The sequence below is a fragment of the Camelus bactrianus genome, chromosome 2, assembly GCF_048773025.1.
Source record: "Camelus bactrianus isolate YW-2024 breed Bactrian camel chromosome 2, ASM4877302v1, whole genome shotgun sequence".
NCBI classification, from domain to species: Eukaryota; Metazoa; Chordata; class Mammalia; order Artiodactyla; family Camelidae; genus Camelus; species Camelus bactrianus.
Window position 1 is genome coordinate 18,333,052 of NC_133540.1, and position 6,506 is coordinate 18,339,557.

At 49.0% G+C, this 6,506-nt stretch overlaps 1 protein-coding gene across 3 annotated transcripts in view; it reads right to left on the reverse strand.

The window, feature by feature from the left end:
* The window catches only part of PDGFC (platelet derived growth factor C), a 186,451-nt gene that overhangs the window by 169,290 nt on the left and 10,655 nt on the right, over positions 1–6,506 (reverse strand). The gene's annotated exons all lie outside the window — the stretch shown is intronic.

Sequence of the window (6,506 nt, forward strand, 5' to 3'; positions counted from 1 at the left end):
AACAAACAAACAGGAAACAAATCTGACCGTTCAGTGGACAGTTACTGGCCTGTGGTAGGTGTAAAAATATGAAAATGGAGGGAAAGACAGACCTTTATCTTTGGAGCTAGTGCAGAGGAATCCAGCCTTCTCCCTGCATCACCCCTTGGGTCTAACACGCCCCTCAGGATGTCAGACAGAGCTCTTCATATTTAAGGAATAACTTTTCCAATCTTACTTCCCACCAGAGTTGATCTGATAGAGTGTCCTCACTCCCAAGTCAACGCCTTCTGCTTAGAACTCTCTTCCTTTTCTGTTGAATTCTCCTTATCCTCCAAGACATGGCGGGCCCAACAGCCTCCTGAGGAGCCTTTAGTGGCTGGGAAAGGGAGCCCCCAGGTTTCCTTTGCTTCCTCAGTGAGCATCTGAGCACTTGTCTGCGCGTCACAAGCCACATGACTGCTAACATCAAGGACCCCAAGGACTGCACTCTGGTCATCCGTTTTCAGGATGCGACCTGGTACCCAGAACACAAGGCATTTGATGTTTTTTGGACTGAACGGACCTCTTGATTAAAAGGGCTGCATGAACGGGGTGCAGAGGCATCTCTGTGCTGAGCAGAGACGGGCTCTGTGCAATCCTTTTATTAGAAAGATAATCAAAGTGAGGGAGGTCACAGCGGACCTCGAGAAGCTCAGGAGACCCTCAGAACTCAAAGTCTGGTCCTCAGCCCAGCTGGGGGCTGGCTAGGATGCAAACTCCCCGGCCCCAGCCCTGACCCACAAAATCAGAACAGATTCACTCAGCTTCCCCAGTGCTCTGTAAGCACATTAAGTCTGAGGGGCACAGACCCATCTCAACAAGAGTAACAACAACCAGAACTCGACCGCGGGGAGGTTGCCTGACATCAAACTCCTACAGGTGCTCAGCTGGAGCGGGGACAAGGCCCGGATGCAGAAGGCAGAGCGAGGACACGTCTGCCAGAGTTTAGACAGCCAGCCCCTGCCGCGGGGTGATGACGGTGAGGACGCAGGAACTACAGACACAGTCACTCTGCCTAAAACCAGACACGCTAATACTCAGGCGTCAGCTAACCAGTAACTCTTGGCTTGTGCATTAGGAATTCTTGTGAAGGAATGATATATAAACGGGACCAAAACTGCTGGCTTCAGGCTGCCTTCTCCGACTTGGAGTGCTAAGATCCAGCCCAACTATGAGGCCCGGGGAGACTGTAAACCTGTGTGTAACTGGTATCCCTCTAATGGGACTGAGGTGCCAATGGCAGGTGCCCAGATACCAAAGCCACAGGAAGTCAGGGGCCCGCCATGCGCAGAGTTCCGAGGCCAAAGACCAGAAGCCGGTCCCTGAATTTGGGTCCCTCAGGCACAGCAAGGCCCCAGCCCCTCCACCCCACTTCCTTCCCTGGACAAGCCCCCACCCAGAAGCAGCCCTGGGGAGGGACCCCAGGGACCCAAATTGGTCACATTTAGAGTTTTAGTTACTTCACAGGACTGGGCCATCTCATCTCCAAACCATAAGGAATTTATACTCGAAGTCACTCAGAAGCCTGCATCTCTTCTGAGTGAGCTGCAAGAAACCACAGTTCTGCAGACCCATCCGTCTGGGGACAAGGGAAGGTTCCCCCTGCTCAATTAAATTCAGGAGAAACAAAAATCACGTTGTATTTTGAGCAGGATCCAAGGGTCATGATCCTTCAGCAAACCAATTCCAAGTCCCTGTTGCCAAGGGTCACAGGGACGCAGAAAAGGGTTCCCTAGGACAGGAGCACACACGGCCCCCACTCTGCAGACAGACCCAGAAAACAGCTGTCTTGCGAGGCTGTCGAAATGCTCTCTCCTCTCGAGCAAACGACTCCCATAACTTGACACCAACAGGTTTCTCCATGGCTTTACAAGGCGTTAGAACAAAACAGAACAAAACAAAACTGCGCGGTGCTTCCAACAGATTGAAAGCGGCCCAGCAGAGAGCCCGAGGGCCTGCCGTCTTGTCGGCCCACCGTTTATGACTTGAGGGCACATTTTTTTTCAGGGCATCAGCACCAGGAAAATAGAAGGCATTAAAGTGGTCACATCACGTGCATTCCACTGGTTCATTTTTCAGTCCCGCAGCTTTTTACAGGTTGCACCAAGTCCTTTCTCCACGTCGGTCTCTTCTGCGTAGTTATATTCACTGCTACCCGCACCCTGGCTCCCACCGCTGCACTCCTGGGTCCTCGCCTGCCAATCCCACTGTTTCCTGCGTCTCCAAACCCCACGCCTGTCACCTCATCCTCCCTCTGGACCACGGACCCTGCAAAAACCCGACGCTGGTGACCTCTGCTCTCCTGTTACTAGTGAGACTTGAGGCTGGACCAAAGCCGCACTGCAGGGCTCGCTCCGCCTGCACTGCTGGGACCTCTGAAATCGCTCCCTCACTTGTCAAACATCCTCTCCGGACTCACTTCCCCCAAAGCTGAACCCCGCTGCTCCCCGGGGGGGCTCAGTCCTCACCGCCCCAGCAGCCGCCCACTGAGGTCAGGTCACAGCGCCGCGCGTTAGACTGTGGGTCCCTGACCCCTCACTCTGCACGCTGGCTCTCGGGTCCCCTTCCCGTCCCCTCCGCCCGCCCTGACCCTGCCAGCACCCCCGCTGCTCATCTCCCGGTCCCCTGCCCGGACTCGCCTCCCCCAGGGCCTATCTAAGCCTTTTCTTAACTTTTTTAATACATACATTTATTCGTTTTCATATTCTTTTCCACTAAAGGTTATTACAAGATATTGAATATAGTTCCCTGTGCTGTACAGAAGAAATCTGGTTTTTACCTGTTTTGATATCTAGTGGTTAATGTTTGCAAATCTCAAACTCCCACATGTACCCCTTCCCACCCCCTAACGTGGATACACCTGCCTTTCTTTAGGTCCCACCAAACCCTGTCTTTTATCCACATCACAACCAGCAGGGCCTGGCCTCCGTGCTCACGCGGAGCCCCTGAAGCCTCAGGTCCGAGCATCGCCTTGTGGGAGACACCTCCGTCCATCGGGGGAGCTTCACTCAGGGAGGATGTCACCGTGCAGAGCTCTGGGCCACATGGGGGAGGTTAACAGGTTGTGAATTGCTGTTTTCAACATCACAGAGACTCTGACTTATCATAGACTTAAGGCCATCCAGCCCTGAGTTATTCATTAAAAAAAAAAAATAAAAAGGACCAGTGAACTAGCACGCCCCAACTCCACAGCAACTGGTACGTCCACCTTTCCCCCTTGTTTGTCAGGCCCGTGAGCCGCAGCCGTGTTTCCGCTGCCAAACCTCCAGCAGCACCACGTGCAAGCTGCCAGGACGGCACGGTGCCATCGGCTTTTAAAACTTAGAAAGGCTCATTGATTTTTACTGAGGTTTCTTACACAATCCACTTCCTTTCAGGCCAAGGGAGCCAACCCTGACTGGGAGAAGTTACAGGATGAAGAAAAGCGATAGGACCGACGTGAAGGGGTTCCGTTTCCTTCCCCACTTTGATCTCCAAGTTGACATCCGCCTCCCGCCCGTGGCCGCGGGTCACCTGATGCCACCAACCTACCGAGCCCCCTTCCCACCCACCCAGCCCGGCCCCTTGGGCACAGCCCTCCCCCACTTGTGCAGGAGGCGTGTTAATGTTCCAATGCAACACAGCAGCTCTCCAGAGCAGGACCACCTGGGGCAGGACTTTCTACCCAGGCCTCAGATGAGACCAGAGATGTCACAGCACGCTGGCCATCGTCACCGTTTCATTACAGGATGGGCAGAGCTCCAGGGACTGTAAATCATAACTGCTGCTGGATTTCTGCTTTGCAGAGTTGCAGTCATGCATCTCCTCCTGCTGCCAGAACAATTATTTTACAATTAGTTTAGACGCGTCTGAGCCCGGAAGGAAAATTTCCATTTCAATCATCTTATTTTCCTTGAACAGAGAGAGCTGAGGGCTACCCAAACCAGGTCACCTCCACACTTCGCACAAGGGTTTCTCACCGTTCTCCAAAGCTGAGTGGAGGAAAGTGTCAACGCTCCACGTCTTATGTGCTTTCAAACTGCGGTATGAAACAGCAGTCAGGGGTCTCCATGCACCAAAGCAAGACACACAGATACACGACCCCCCCCCCCCAGAAAAAGCTGGTAACTCCGTTTTCAAGGCAGAACACCATGAGGATCCTATAAAACGTAACACACACCCCTGAACCAGGGCTGCAAATCCATCACTGAAACATCCAGTAAATGACTCCATTTGTTTACATGGTTCTGCACCTTTTTACGGCCTTTCCATAAAGAAGTTATTACGTCCACTCCCTTTGTCTTGTTTAAGAGTGTCTGAATGGGCCCAGGACCACAAGCCAGTTAAACAAGCTCCCCTTAGACGGACTCAGTCTCATATAATTCACCACCACCGGGGACGTTCTCAAAACAACATTTGTAGTTTGGAAACCCTGCCCATTTCCACACCCCGAAAGTACTTCCTGTGCTTTCTGCAGGTTTCAAATGTCCAGCAGATATATTCAAATAAGTCCAATTTTTTTTTTTCCATTTTTCAAGCAAAAGTGTGGCATTTGCACGTCTTCCAGAAGATTTGCACCTCTGAGTGTTCTGCTACAGGAGGCTGGCCCCTTCGGAAATGACTGCCAAGGAACACGGCAAGGAAACCGGAAATCCAGGCACCCTGGTTGATTTCCGAGGATGTGAATGTCAGTTCTAAAAGGAAACCATTCTGAAGCAGTTAGTTTAATGGCATGCCCAACCGATCGATGCCTGTTAAAAGTTATCAGCACAGATTACAGATACATTTTCTAAAGTGCCGGAAGAGTGCTTTCTTTTTTTTTTTTTTTTTAACATACAGAGGTTATTTAATCCCTAATTTTACATTCTTGAGCACACCCGGGAACTTCAAGCCAGTTACTATTCTCAAGAAAACAGAGGTTGCCAAGAGGGCGGAGGGCGGGAAGGGATAGATGGGATTTCAAAATTGTAGAATAGATGAACAAGATTATACTGTATAGCACAGGGAAATATATACAAGATCTTATGGTAGCTCACAGAGAAAAAAATGTGACAATGAATATATATATGTTCATGTATAGCTGAAAAATTGTGCTCTACACTGGAATTTGACACATTGTAAAATGATTATAAATCAATAAAAAATGTTAAAAACAAAGAAAAGAAAAGAAAACAGAGGTGAAAACCACTTTTTCAAGAATCAGCATTTATCAATGTGGCGTCTAAGGCTCTCTCAGCATCTCCCAGGATCCTGACCAGATTTGACCACTGAGAAACACCTGCGATGTCGATCTTTCTACGAACGGTCAGATGGTTTTGTGACTAACACAAAATAACGATACAGTTGAAGCCACAATACATAACTACAATCCACGTGAAACTGCATCTGAAACTCTAAAAAACACTAAACGGGCTTTGAGATCTAGTCTCCCATCACAGGGTCAATTCATTCTCCTGGAGGCCTCCAGAAATAGAGTGCACTTCTGTTTATAAATAAAAGGAAAGGCAGTCACCAAACACACGTATTGAGACACTGCTGCTTATTCAAGAGGTAACCCCTCAATGTCTTTTTTTACTGAAGTGCAGTCAGTTACAATGTGTCGGTTTCTGGTACACAGCACCATGTCCCAGTCATGCACGTACACACGTATATCCATCTTCGTATTTTTTTTCATTAAAGGTTATTACAAGATACTGAATATAGTTCCCCGTGCTATACAGAAGACAGGTTTTTTTAAATTTATTTTTATATATAGTGGTTAACATCTATAAATCTCGAATACCTTGTATCACCAACAACATGAACTGACTGCCAGCAGAGGACAGCTGCCTCCCGCAAACCCGCTCCATCTCTGCTCCTCGAAGTACACGAGCCAACTCTGTTCCTTGTTTTCATAGGGTTCCATCTCTGTCCTTCGGATGCATAATCAGACGGGAAATCACACTCTAGTAGGAAGGAGTCTTCAGTGTATGTCCATAGGAAAGTAGGGAAATGCTGGAAGTCACTGTGTTTCCTGTGTTCATAAACCACCTGTCGGCCTGTCTCAAGGTTTAAAGTTAAGATAAATCAGAAAGGAACCCTGCAGGTTCCCCTTTCTTCCAAACCCAGCAAGAAATTTCCAGTAAGGAACTGAACATGTTTTTTTTTTTTGTTCTCCTCTGTTCACATCTTAATCACATTTTTAAGCTAGTGTTCCTTCCGAAGACACTGATTTTAAGCACGACTTGCTGCCCTAGGAAGAGAAATGATAAGACAACCAGTCCCAACTTGCATGTCTCCTCACCTCAGACTAGGAACGCGGGTGGCAGTGCAGGAAGCAAGCTCTGATGCATTCCTCAGTGGAAAAGAAAAAAGATAAATAATATGACTCTTTAAAAGACAGATGTCCTCGTAAATACCCAGCAAAAATAACTGCCAGAAACAGCAGCAGATAAGCACCGCGGAAGTCCGACTTCTGCCGCTAATGGTTTCTGAGCTCTGCAGCGATTCTGGAGGCAGGTGCAGTG